General features: G+C 39.0%; 2 protein-coding genes and 1 long non-coding RNA gene across 13 annotated transcripts in view; 2 read left to right on the plus strand and 1 right to left on the minus strand.

The window, feature by feature from the left end:
- The window catches only part of CMSS1 (cms1 ribosomal small subunit homolog), a 392,506-nt gene that overhangs the window by 126,552 nt on the left and 251,609 nt on the right, over window positions 1-14,345 (plus strand). The gene's annotated exons all lie outside the window — the stretch shown is intronic.
- LOC103673245 (filamin A-interacting protein 1-like) overlaps window positions 1-14,345 on the minus strand; it is a 189,635-nt gene that overhangs the window by 17,715 nt on the left and 157,575 nt on the right. The window lies entirely within an intron of this gene.
- The window catches only part of LOC121100401, a 73,112-nt gene continuing 60,457 nt past the window's right edge, over window positions 1,691-14,345 (plus strand). Inside the window, exons 1-2 of the long non-coding RNA XR_005832158.1 lie at window positions 1,691-2,700; window positions 5,753-5,805. This is a non-coding gene — a long non-coding RNA (uncharacterized LOC121100401). The remainder of the gene's footprint in view (window positions 2,701-5,752; window positions 5,806-14,345) is intronic.

The raw sequence follows: 14,345 nt of genomic DNA on the forward strand, positions 1-14,345 counted from the left end.
TTGCTCTTTTCATAAAGTGCTAGCAGTAACATAATGTCTAATGGTTTTGGAAAGAGAAATCCTGCTTAGTTGTCAGTTTAACACAGTGCAACACATTATCTGTGACTATCATAGCCATAGAATGGCAGCCCTCAGGAGTGTAAGAGAGTGATAGACTGGGATTCAGGAAACCTGGCTTCTGATCTCAGCTCTGCTTTTAATTAGCCAGACTCTGGGTTGTCACTTATAAAATGATGATGTTGGGCTAGGTTGGCCCTAAGAGATCATTTAGGCTGGAACAAGGACCAGGGGTTCTTTCCCTTGACCTCTATCCTGTTCCTCACGCCCTAACAGATCCCCTGACAGTAGGATTGGGGCTTGAGACTAGATGATCTCCGAGGTCCTGGGGCTTCCCACTTTGGAACTCTGTGATTCTCTGTTGTGTTGTATCTATGGATACAAATACAGTTCATTTGGCCCTGAGAAGCAGATTCTGTTTTGTTTTCCTATGTGGTGACCTCGGTCAGTTTTTCTTGGGTTTAAGCTGGTTGAAATCATGGTGGATCTTTGGTAAGGATGTGTCTATGCAGGAGAAGGACAAGTAAAGAATTTGCAGCTATTTACTTAATTTAGTTAAGGAAATAGCCAAATGTAAATAGTGGCTTATTCAGCTTCCAATACACACAAACTTCTAGCCAACTCCTTACTATAAAAATTAAATTTTCTTTCTTCTCCTACCGATCGGTAGGAGAATAAAGGGGAGAAGAAAGGGGGGGTTAAATAGAAGGGGGAATGAACCATGAGAGACTGTGGACTCTGGGAAACAAACTAAGGGCTTCAGAGAGGAGGGGGTGGGGGGAATGGGATAGGCTGGTGACGGGTAGTAAGGAGGGCACGTATTGCATGGTGCACTGGGTGTTATACGCAAGTAATGAATCATGGAACTTTACATCAAAAACTAGGGACGTACTGTATGGTGACTAACATAATATAATAAAAAATATTATTAAAAAAATAAATAAACCCAATACAAGCACAAAAATAAATAAATAAATGTTGATTTTTCTTAATCATTCTTTACTAATTTTAGATATCAAAAAATGCTTACTATACATAATCACCCGGTGCTGTTTAGACATAATTTTGTCTCCATGTACCTGTTTATTTTCCTCTTTGAATGTTGGAAAAGAGGACATTTTACTTGTATAAAGGAAAAGCCTCAATAAATGAAATTATTTTTGGTCTTGATCACTTACTATGATACTGAGTTAGCTGATCAAAACTCCAACTTAGGGAAGAAAATAATAGTAATAGCGATAGCTTATTCCGTATTTACCAAATATAGGCCTGTTCTAAATGCTTTCCTTTGATTAACTCAGTTAGTCTTCACAAAACTGTTATTCATCCTCATTTTGCAGAGGAGAAGACTGAGGCTTGTAGCTGTTAGGTAATTTGCTGAGCTCATACAGCTAGAAAGTAGCACATCCTAACTTGGGCAGACTGGACCCAAAGTGTCCAGCAAATTACTATGCTCTGTCTATTTAGGATCTTATAAGAAGACATACATAGTAAAGGAAAAAATCCTAGTTCAGCATTAAGTTATTCACAAACATTTACGAAGTACCTACTGTACAGGTATTGTGCTAGGTATTTGTTCTAGTTTATTTTTATACCTGGGTATGGCATAGGCAGAGCATAATAGAAGGAGTATGAGATTGTGGAATTACAAAGGTCTGGGCTTAAATCATAGCTTCAATAAGTTAGCTCTGTCTAGACCACACGTGGTTACTAAACCTCCCTGAGCCTTCAAATACAAAATGGAAGTAAGGGTACCTGGTATAATAGATTTATTATTCATGCTTTGTGAGCAAAGTCCCTGTTTATGTCTGTATTCCTAGTTCCCAACAGATTTGTACATCAGCAGGAATTCACTGAATGATTGAATCATGCAATCCTCAGCAGAGCTGGTTGGCTCTGAGTAGGAACTGCTTCATTGTAAAGATGATTCATCTGGCTAGAAAGTTAGAAAAACAGTATCAGGTGTACCTCTTTTTGTTGCACTTCATTTATTGTGCTTTGCAGATACTGCACTTTTTACAAGTTGAAGGTTTGTGGCACCTCTGTTGAGAAAGTCTATTGGCACTATTTTTCTAATAGCAGTTACTTTATGTCTCATGGTCACATTTTGGTAATTCTTGCAATATTTCAGGCCTTTTCATAACAATTATATTATTATGGTGATCTGTGGTCAGTGATCTTTGATGTTAGTATTGTAATTATTTGGGGGCAGCTCTAACCCACACCCATGATGAACTCAATCAGTGTATGTTGTGTGTGTCCTGACTGCTCCACCAATCAGCCATTTCTCTGTCTCCCTGTCCTGAGGTCTCCCTATTCTCTGAGGCACAGTATTGAAATTTATCCAGTAGTAACACTATAATGGCCTCTAAGTATTCAAGTGAAAGGAAGTATTGCATGTATCTCTATAGAATGACTAAGCTTAGTGAGGAAGGCATGTTGCAAACGGAAAGGCTGAAACCTAGGCCCCTGTGCCAAACAGTTAGTCAAGTTGTGAATGCAAAAGAAAAGTTCGTGAAGAAAATTTAAAGTGCTTACTCTAGTGAACACATGAATTGATAAGGAAGCAAAACAGCCATATTGCTGATATGGAGAAAGTTTTAGTGGTCTAGTTAGAAGATTACGCCAGCCCACAACCTTTTGGTGAGTCAAAACCTTGTCGAGAACAAGGCACTAACTTGTTTGAATTCTCTAAAGACTGAGAGAGGTGAGGAAGCTGCAGAAGAAAAGTTGGAGGCTAGTAGATGGTTCATGAGGTTTAAGGAAAGAAACCATCTCCATAACATAAAAGTGCCAGGTGACGCAGCAAATTGTCCAGAAGATCTAGCTAAGATCACTAATGAAGGTGGCTGCACTGAACATCAGATTTTCAGTGGAGATGAAACAGCCTTCTATTGGAAGAAGATGCCATCTAGGACCTTCATAGCTAGGAAGGAGAAATCAATGCCTGGCTTTAAAAACTTCAAAGGACAAGCCGACTCTTTTAAGGGCTACTACAGCTGGTGACTTTAAGTTGAAACCAGTGCTTATTTACCATTCCAAAAATTCCTAGGGCCCTTAAGAATTATGCTATAAATGGAATAAAAAAGCCTGGATGGTAGCACGTCTGTTGACAACATGGTTTACTTAATGTTTTAAGCCCACTGTTGAGACCTACTGCTCATAAAAAGAGATTCCTTTCAAAATATGACTGTTCAGTTGATCTGTGTGTCTGTTTTTGTACCAGTACCACACTGTCTTGATGATTACAGCTTTGTCATTGATCTTGAAGTCCAGAATTGTGATGCCACCGGTTTTGGTTTTCTTTTTCAACATTCCTTTGGCTATTCGGGGTCTTTTCTGGTTTCATACAATATCCATGTCCATTTTTGACTCTTGTGTCCTTTACAGTTACTGTTCTGATGCTCTTGCAAAATATAGTTCAGCTTCAGGAAGATTCACAAAAAGGACCTTTGACAAATACAGGTTTCTGGTAACCTTAAGATCATAAAACTAAACTATGAATTTCCAGAACTTATGAAAAAGCTGCATTTAAACAGAACAAAAAGTAATAACGTGGAACTGAATGAATTCAGGAAAATGATGATTGGGTTTTTGTTTGTTTGTTTTTAAGAAAAAAGGTGAGCGTTTTTAATGACTCCTGTTCAAAACACTGTTGTTCCCCCCCCCCCCAAGTTTGCTTTTCCACATTTAAGGAAATTTTTTCTATTAAGATATCTGCAGGGGCGCCTGGGTGGCTCAGTCAGTTGAGTTTCTGCCTTCGGCTCTGGTCCCGATCCCAGGGTCCTGGGATGGAGCCCCACGTTGTTGGGCTCCCTGCTCAGTGGGGAGCCTGCTTCTCCCTCTCCTTCCTGCTCATGCTCTCTCTCACTATCTGTCTGTTGGTCTCTGAAATAAATAAATAAATAAATAAATAAATAAATAAATAAATAAATAAAATCTTTAAAAAAAAGATATCTACAACTTACAGAAATTTGATAAAAATGTTCTTTTGTAAACAAATTCAAATACTTACCTTTTCTCCATACCTGTAACCCTCCAGGATTCTTTTAGGGCAATCATAAAATATTTTTATTTCTTTTATGGCAATTATAAATTATTTGCATAAGTTCAGTGGGAATCTTGTTTTCCTTGTAACAAGACACCATTGGAAAGTTTGGTTCTATTACCAAGGCTTTGACTGGAATGGCATTTTTTTTTTCAGATTTTATTTTTTAAGTAATCTCTGCACCCAACATGGGGCTCGAACTCACCACCCCGAGATCAAGAGTCATGCTCTTGGCATGACTAGGTGGCTCAGTTGTTAAGCGTCTGACTTCAGCTTGGGTCATGATCCTGGGGTCCTGGCATGGAATCCCTCACCGGGGCTCCCCACTCGGCAGGAAGCCTGCATCTCCCTCTCCCACTCACCCTGCTTGTGTTCCCTCTCTCGCTGTGTCTCTCTCTCTGTCAAATAAATGAAACCTTAAAAAAAGAAATGAAGGGGGGGGAAAACATATGACTGTTCATTGACACTGCATCTGGTCACCCAAGAGCTCTGATGGAGATGTGCAATGAGATGATTGTTGTTTTCATACCTGCTAACACAGCATCCATTCTGCAGCCCATGAATCAAGGAGTAATTTTTTTTTAAAGATTTATTTACTTTTAGAGAAAGTGTGAGCAGGGGAGGGGCAGAGGGAGAGGGAGAGAAGCAGACTCCCTGCTGAGTGGGGAGCCCAATGTGGGGCTCTATCCCAGGACCCTGAGTTGATAGCCTGAGCCAAAATCAAGAGCCAGACACTTAACCGAGCCACCCAGGTACCCCTGATCAAGCAGTAATTTTGACTTTCAAGTCTTATTATTTAAGAGAGAGATTTTGTAAGACTATAGCTGCCCTATTTAGTGATTCCCCTGATGAATATGGGCAAAGTACATTGAAAACCTTCTGAACACCATCAAGAACATTCATCATTGATGAGAAGAGGGTATCAACATTAACAAGAATTTGGAAGAAGTCGATTACAACCCTCATGGATGACTTTGAGAAGTTCAAGACTTTAGTAGAGGAAGCAACTGCAGATGTGGTGGAAACAGCAAGTAGAATTAGAAGTGGCATCTGAAGAAGTGACTGAATTGCTGCAAGCTCATGATAAAACTTTCACTGCTGATGAGTTGCTTCTTACGGATGAGCAAAGAAAGTGGTTTCTGGAGATAAAATCTACTCCTAGTGAAGATGCTGTGAAGATTGTTGTAATGACAACAAAGGATTTAGAATATTTCATAAACTTAGTTGATAAAGCAGCAGATTTGAAAGGATTAACTCTAATTTTGAAAGAAATTCTAATGTGGGTAAAATGCTGTCAAACAACATCACCTGCTAGAGAGAAATCCTTCATAAAAGGAAGAGTGCATTGTTGTCTTATTTTAAGAAATTACCACAGCAATCCCAGCCTTCAGAAACTACCGTCCTGGTCAGTCAGCAGCCATCAACATTGAGGCAAGACCTTCCACCAGCAAAAAGATTACAACTCGCTGAAAGCTCAGATGATGGTTAGCCTTTTTTAGCAATAAGTAAAGTATTTTTTAATTAAGGTGTATACATTATTTTTTTTAGACATAAGGCTACTACACACTTAATAGATTACAGTATAATGTAAACTGGAACACCAGAAAATTTACTTGACTCACTTTATTGCAATATTCCCTTTGTTAGGGTGATCTGGAACTGAACCTGAATCTCTGATGTATGCCTGTACTGAGAAACTAGTAAGTAGCTCATATGTATAGACCTCTTACCACAGGCCAAGTGCAGTTGTTTTAAGTGCTTTGTTTTACCTTATTTAATCTTAGAGTTTTAGCCTGAAGTAAATGCTGTTAAGAAAAGGCTTGGTAAAGGTAAATTAAGGGTGGAGACTCTTACAGGAGATATCAAAGACAAATGACTATCAGTATCAAGGTAGTGCCGGTGCCTATACAAAGTACAGAGTGTGGGTGTATGTGCACACACTGTGTGAAGAAGTGACTCTAGATCCCCAGGACTTACCAGAAATCTCCAGTTAATGTCACTGAATTTTAAAAATGTTTGATCATATATACCCTGACCTTAGGCCTCCCTTACCCCCACCTTCCCACATACACACATAAAATGAACTGAAGATACACTGTATGCCATCTGTTTATTTGACAGCGTATTTAACAATCATTAGTTCTGATTTTATGTATGTGACATCTTGTATGTAGCAGTGTCATTTAAATTCGGTTCAGTAGGAAATTTGAGGTGAATTATTCTGATGACAAGATGGCTACATAATGCAGAGTGAGCCTGTGCTAACTGTAGGATGCTCATCTCCAAGGGACAGAGCTGGCAGTGATCCAGGGCCTAAAATTTGAATGTATTTAACATCCCGTACTTTGCTTAATTTAGGGAACATGCTGTCTGCTAGCTTTACATTTCCACTTGGATTTCCCATCTTTCTGCATGGAACTATTCAGCTATAACTTAGTTCCCTCAAAGGGGAATGGAAAGAGATGTAGTAAGATTATGGGGTTCCCAGCAGAGCTGGTTGAGCCCTTAATATTAACTGTCTCATGGTAAATGTGATTCATCTATGAAAATACTGGCTATAAATAGATGTTAATAGTGCCCAGTTGCAAAACAGCCAGGTTGTGCTAGCATGGCCACATTAGGGAAAAAAATCTTGTTGAGTATTTTATTTGGTTTCTCTTAAAATAAAAAATAAAAATTTCTTTCCTTTTATTGCCCTAGCCACCCACATTTGAAGACACTAAATTCAGCCAACTGCAGTAAAGCTATCTGATGGCTAAAAAAAGACACATTGAAAACCAGATAACCTAATTTAGCATTGGCCCCTTTTTTTTTTTTTTTCCTTCTATTTTCAGTAAAAGTCATTGAAACATTTCCTTAATGGTATTTTTCCTTGTAGGGAGAGCATGGACAAGGCTTCAGAGACAGGAATGGAAGTTGGAGGTCGGGGTGGGGGGATTCAGGCCCATATTCCCAACAATTCTGTGTCCTCATAGAAAGTCAAAGTCACAGAAAGAGAAGAATCAAATATAAGGTTTAGAAGGCAGTGTAGTAGTCATCTCATCCATCCCCACCACAGTAGCCAGCAATCAGTGTTTTCTCTTACCACCTGCTCAGTTGTTATGCAGCTCTAAGTGTCAGAAAGTACTTCCTTGTGAGCTGAAATCCAACTCCCAGGAACTTCATGCATTTATCCTGCTTTTGCCTCCAGAGCTAAATCAAACAAGGCTATTCCTTGTGTCACACCATTCTTCGTTCAATGGGAAGGGCTCTATTCTTTTTTCCAAATGAAACATTCTCAGCTTCTTCAATGACTTCTCATACCAAGTTGCCTAGTCTGTCACCCAGCATATGGTCTCACACACACATTTTGATTATACCCCATTAGACCTACCTACTCTTCATTAGGCCAGGTTGTTTCTTAAAGAAATGCATGAAATAGTCGGGCGTAATTTCCCATATATTAAACACAATGAAAGCAGTGAATTGGTGAGTGTATATATTTAGGGAAGATCTCAGTAGTTCTTCTGATGTTGGATTTCAATTTGAATTTTAAGTGTAGATCTAGAAATTTGATAGTAGACATTTATTGAAGACTTATTCCAGTTTAGCTTATCAGGTGAGTGCTTATAATAATACTTTCATGTGTACATTGCTTGATACATGAGTAGATAGGTGATTATCCTGTTTTGCAGTATAAGGAGTATGAGATTCAGAAAACTTAAATAACTTTGGCTAATAAATTTGGATCAAAGATGATGAAAACTTAGGCCTTCTGACACCTCTTTCTCTCCAGGCTCATGCTAAATTAATCAAAGCTCACACTTTTTGTTGTTGTTGTTGTTGTTGTTGTTGTTGTTGTTTTAAGCTTGTTCTTTGGTTGGGGCGCCTGGGTGGCACAGCAGTTGAGCATCTGCCTTCGGCTCAGGGTGTGATCCCGGCGTTCTGGGATCGAGCCCCACATCAGGCTCCTCCGCTATGAGCCTCCTTCTTCCTCTCCCACTCCCCCTGCTTGTGTTCCCTCTCTTGCTGGCTATCTCTATCTCTGTCGAATAAATAAATAAAATCTTTAAAAAAAAAAAAAAAAGCTTGTTCTTTGGTTGCTTGTCCACTAAGTGCTGTAGACAGAAAAGCTGCTACACTGTAGATACAGAATAAACAGTCTGCCAATGAGGTCTAATAGAGCAGACTTACATCATGGCTTTTCTTAGCTGTGTGTTCTGAAGAAAGGACAAAAAGAAATATAAAAATCTCAGAGTATAAATAGTTGATTTATCCAAATTTTCCATTACAAATCAGTGGCTCTTTAAAGATTCTTTTCTCATTTAAGGTTGACACAGGGTTGGGAATGTTTTCCAGATCTTTGTGGAATAGAACAGAAAAAGAAAATTATTTAAATATAGTCCAAATTAGCTTTAAATACATTTCTAAATGCCACACTCACAGCACTAGGTCAGAGCTCTTGAAAATCATATGATTCTTTTAACAGTTTTCAAACTACATCACTTTTCATATTTTTTCCAACTCTGTTCTCTGGTTTTTCTTAGAAGTACAGTGATATTGAGCCAGTCATTTAACCTTCCTATTCTCTTTGAATTTTTGTCCCTTTGGCTCTTGGAACGAGTTTTGTCAGATCCCTTATTCTGCAGCTGAGGCCCAGGGAGGTTAACTGATGTGCCCATGGTCATGCCTAGAGCCAGCCCCAGAATCCAGATCTTGCCTACAGCTCTGTTGATGTTTCCACAGCAACAGTACATTTTCGGAAACCGACTCCTATTTCTTCCAGCTCTGGGAAGATATGAATCCTAAAAGATACAAATGCATCTTTGAGAGTACCCAAAGTCTCCCACAAATTTTATTTTTCTCAACCTCTTCTTTACCCACTAGGTGACTATAGGCCTGAGAATGCCTTTAAGGGCTTCTCTTGGCTAGACCAACCCAGCATAATAAAGAGCTCAGAGGTGAACAAGAGGTTCAGAGATCGAAAGTTCACATCTGTAGATTTTAACATGACTTTTTTCTTTTCTATTCTTTTATCTAAGGACCTGTGACTAGAATAGTGACTAGAGTAGAGAGATTGTTATAGAGAAAATGTTGCAACTGGTAAAGTCCCTGAGCTGTGCTCAACCTTGTAGTGATTTTACTTCCCCTTTCCCAACATTTCCCTGTGCTCAGTATATCTTCCTGTAATTTTGGGGAAGTTTAACTCCTTGCCTCCCAGGCATAGAAGTGTAGTCTGACACATTTATAATTTCTCTTATTAGAGGAAAAGAAGGAAACTGACTTTTGTAAAACTCCAGTTCTCTGCCAAATGATATGATTCATACTTTCTATTCTTTACCTCTTTTTAAAAATTCAGATACATGGAGTTAGTATTATTCTGCTTGTTTTACAGAAAAACAAAAGAACTGAAGTGTTGAGAAGTACACAGCTTAGTGTGGTAAAAATATAGGTTCATGATTAAATACAAAATACCAATAAATACTATAAATCATGTCCACTGTACAAAGTGTTTTGGGAGCATTTGAGAGGAAATGACTACTCCACCAAAGGGACTCAGTGAAAGCACCTCAGAGGGAAGTTGGGCCTTGGAGGATAGGTGTCCAAGTCATATGTACAGATTGAAGATAGATGAAAAACACAGCATGTAGTGAGTATCAAATTATCCTTATGGCTGAAGCCAAGGAGGTGTCCATTGGTGAAAGGTGAGGATAGAAAGGTGAACCTTGGGCACGTGTAAGGCTGTTCACCACAGGGCTGTTCATAGTAATGAAGATGAAACAACAAAGTATCCAACAAATAGTAGAGAATAATTAAATAAATCCATGGAATATACAGTACTGGCCATTTAGGCCACCAGCAAAAGTCAAATTTTCAAAGAATATTTAATAACATAGGAAAATATTTTCAAAGTATAATGATATGTTTAAAAATATTTTTTTTGGAAGAAGAGACTAATTTATTCAGTCACACTGCTTTCACATTTTAGAGGCTTTTTTCAGAAGAGAAAAAAGGATGAATGAGACGAAGCCTTGAAAGTCATTAACAAAGCAATAAAAGGTTACCTTAGTAGTAGTTGATGTGATTATCCCTGGGGTATAAAAAAAGAAGACCAAGGAAATTTGAATGTGGACTATGTATTAGATGATGTTAAGAGATGATGTTAAGAAGTTATTGTTAATTTTGTTATATGTATTGATGGCATTGTATTTATATGGGAGAATGTCTTTTTTTTATTTCTCCAGATACCTAATGAAGTATCTAAGTGTGAAATGACATAATATCCTGGGCTTTACTTTTAAGTACTCCAGGAAAAATAAAAGCATGGTGTAAAGTAAAGTAAATATGACAAGGTTTTGAGGATTGTTGAAGATGGGGATGGGTACATGGGCTTTACTATATTCTTCGTACTTTTTGTATATTTGGGAATGTTCATAATAAAAGATTTAAAAAGAAAGCATCAGGGACAACAAAGTATTGGATGCATAAACATTTTAAGAAATGATTCTTTTTAGAAAGAAAAAAAAAGAGTGCAATGTGGAAAAAAAAAAAAAAAAGAAAGGAGGCATCAAGGATTGTGTGTCAGGCAGACAGGGAAGCCGAAAAGTGGGCTATATCCCAGGAGCAAAGCAAAAATTATTTCAAAGAGGAGAAAGTTGCTGTGACCTCATTTTAACAGCGTTGGCACTGGTCAGAACAGTTTTGGAACTCCACTTTTTAGTTTTTTATTTTGGAATATCCCTCAGCTATGGCAAATTCTGGTCCATTGAAAACTGAATTTGACTTCTGATAATGGGGAAAAGTTTTTGAAACCAAATCTAGTGAATCAAGTCAGAGTTTGGGTCAATTAATACTGTTTTTGGTCAAGGAACCAAATGTGACCTTAAAATAATGGGGTTAGCTTTTGTACGTGGCCTTTGAAAGGGTTTTGAAGACATTTCCAGTGTATGTCAGCCGTGGCACTCTTTCAGAATAAGCTTTATAAAGGAAAATCTTTGACAAAACGACATGTTTGAATTTATAAATTAGGGCTTTTGTTTTGTTTTTAGTATTCCATCTACTCTAGTTACGTATCAAATCTTTGGTGTCCTAGAGCTTCTGGTTGTTCTTTAGAATCCCAATATAAGCAAAATAGTAGGAAATAGCATGGTGTACGGGAGGACGAGGAGCACAGTCTTTGGGGCCAGCCAGGCTGAATCACAGCACTGCCTCCATCACTGCATGCTGTGCAGTTTGACCCAATTTACTTCATTTCTTTAGGACTCTGTCTTGCAGGGTTATTGGGAAGATGTGAGATCATGTGTGTGAAGTACTATGCCCAGTGCCTGGCATCTGACAGGAATGTAAAACATCCTGGTGGAGATACAATTATACAATTTTATCTGTTGGTTCATCGCATATGCCTTCCCTCTTATGATGAGATAAGAAATAACTAATGGATTTTAGCATCATGAGGAGAGTATATTACTCAGCCTTACTTGCTGAACAGGGGTAGTTCTTTTAGTCAATGCTAAACTGGTATTTTCAGAGAGTGAGTAATTTCGTGCCTTGCCAAGCTGGAGAGTGGCAAACTGAAGAAATTGGGTTTGGCCAGGAACTGGTGCCTGTTATTTAGCAGAGAGGCAATAGGGAATTATGATCCTGGCAGTTTGGAGGGGCTTAACATAAAGTGACTGGCTTCTTGGTCCCAACTGGCCATAACTATTCCTCACAAGGTGATGAAGAGCACTGATTCAAAAAGGTATGCTTACCCATGTTCTCATTAGCATGTCTCTTCTACCAACATGACTTTTAAAATCATTTCTAACACAGCATTACACAGCAGCAACACAAAACTTACTATCTTGTGGCTGGGCACTGTGCTAAGGCACTTTATACTCATTATTCCCTTTTTTGCATGCACTATCAGGCAGGTACTTGTAGTCTGTGCTTTATGGGAGAGTTTCAAGAGGTTAAGTCTATCCGCTTCAGACCACAGAACTGGTAAGTGACACAGCAGGAATTCCAATTGGCTTCAGAGCCCACCCAGTCTTTGCAAGCCTACATTCTATTGCCTGAATTCTTTCTCATTTGGAATAATGCTCTGTTTAAACATGGGAGACACACCTTCTCAGCATTCATGGTACAATTTTGACTACGTCAGCAAAATTGAAAAGGTCAGTCAGCTCAAAGGACCTGCATCATGACAAGGTGATAGGACAGGAGAACATAGCACCAGCAAGAGAGAAAAAAAATGTCTGGACTTGGTCTGAAATGAGGGCACAGTGTGAATTAAGGTCATGCTCCTTTGCTCCTCTCCATTATTCAACTTATTCTAGGTGGTAGGAAAGAAGTTGTTAATAAGGCTGGAGGTCTGCATGAAGGAGCATCAGAAAGCATCAGGAAAACCACATGCAGCCACACTTGCCCTGCGTAGTGTGGCTTTGACTAGACCCTGTAAGTTTGGATCAAACTGCTTTCAGGATTCTTCAAATTGACATCTGGGCTCTCCTCATGTCCTCTGCTATATGGGTCAACCAAGCCGTTTCTGAAGCTTCTAGGCCCATTATCTGTATGAAGGAGTGCTTTTCAGTGCTCTTTGTTTAGTACAGAGCCCCCATTCCAGCTCTGTTGAATAGATCTAGACTTCAGATGCTCCAGAGTCCATGGGGTTGGGATAGATTGAGCTTGGGGTTTTTACCCACCATGTGTGCTTCCATATAGCCCTTTGTTGGGAAGTGCCCAAGGCAGCCAAGAGTGCATGTTGATCGAGGAGGTTGGCTGCTGCTAGGAGTTATAAGTAAATAAATGGATATCAGAAGCTTACAACTAAGGGGGAGAGACAAAGCTTCATTACCCTCCCTTGAGCATGTTGCTTTGGATGTTTTGGTAATGATTGTGAAGCATTTACACACAGACTAAACTAAGCTCTTTGTGTTCTTTGTGAGGTGGAGAGCTTGCCAAGTCAATTTCAGCATGCAAAGCCCAGACAATTATTCTTTTGGCACTTATGGGCCACCCCTGTTTCTTTGGGGTTGGGGGCGGGCAGCCTAATGACACAGGAAGGCTTTATAAGGAAAGAGAAGGCACCTTTATCCCATACTTTTTAGACAAGAACCCCCTCCCCTCCATATCAGGGTTCTCATGTCCCTACTTCTATGCTAAACCTCTGTCACAGAGCCAACAGAAGAAACCCGTGGGCTCAGAAGTGCCACACGCACTTCCGTGCCCACAAGCGTGTGACTCATTCATAGCTGTTTTCATTTCTTCTGCTTAGCACCTCACCATGAAATTGTGTATTTCTTTTATAAGTGTGTGATAGTTGTATTTCAAGTGATAACCTTGGGAAAGATAAAGTTCTCGAGATTATGGTCTTCGTTCATTATATATTATATGCTTTGCAGCAGTGGTTCTCAACATGTAAACCTTTAACCCCTGGGAGCTTTCAAAATTGTCAAAGGGTTCTTCCAATCTGTATTCCAAAAACATTCATATTGATGTGTTCCCAGAATAGCTATGGATACTATTGTGATTGATGGCATACAAGTCATTTAAATATTTTCTGAATTTGTTGTAGACCTTCTTGGTTATATCTTTTTTCAGTCTGTCAGTAGGAAAAGCTACAAGTACTGTGAATGGGGAATTAGGAAACTTTTTGTTATGAAAAAGGAATTCTCATCCTGGAAAGGATGGATAAACAGTGTTCAAAGGTCTTTGTTTTAGCAGCTAAATGTGAGGCTCCTGTTTTTTTGTTATTGAACCTTTCAGTGCTATGATTTCCCTGATCCACATGGTTTCATGTCTGGATCAGAATTCCCTGTTAGTTGCACTTGCAGCTGAGGAGTGGGCTGAAGGCATTTCGCCCCACAGACTGTTGATCTTAAAAATTAAAGGGTTTTTTTTTTTTTTTTTTTTTTTTTTTTAGTGTCATTAGAGACTTCTTGTATCCACCCTACTCTCTTTGATACGAGTTACAGTACATACCATAATTACTTTCAGGTGAGAAACGATTTCAGTTTGCCTTAGTGGTGGCTACATGCTGAGGCCTGCATCCAGAGTGTTCTTTTTTTTAACCTTCAGTAGAGACTGCTGCTTCCAGCACATTGGCTATAGTTTTTAAATAGAAGTTTGCTGGCTCTATAATATAAAGCACCAAATTGCCAAGTGCAGGCACTTTCTCCATCAGAGGAATGCAGCACATTCATTGCACAGGTGCTAACACTTGCCTTCCTTCTGCTATGAGTGCTTTATTATTGTTGTTTTCTTCTCCCTTTTCTGTCAG

Source organism: Ursus maritimus, unplaced genomic scaffold (assembly GCF_017311325.1).
Source record: "Ursus maritimus isolate PB19 unplaced genomic scaffold, ASM1731132v1 scaffold_4, whole genome shotgun sequence".
NCBI lineage: Eukaryota > Metazoa > Chordata > Mammalia > Carnivora > Ursidae > Ursus > Ursus maritimus.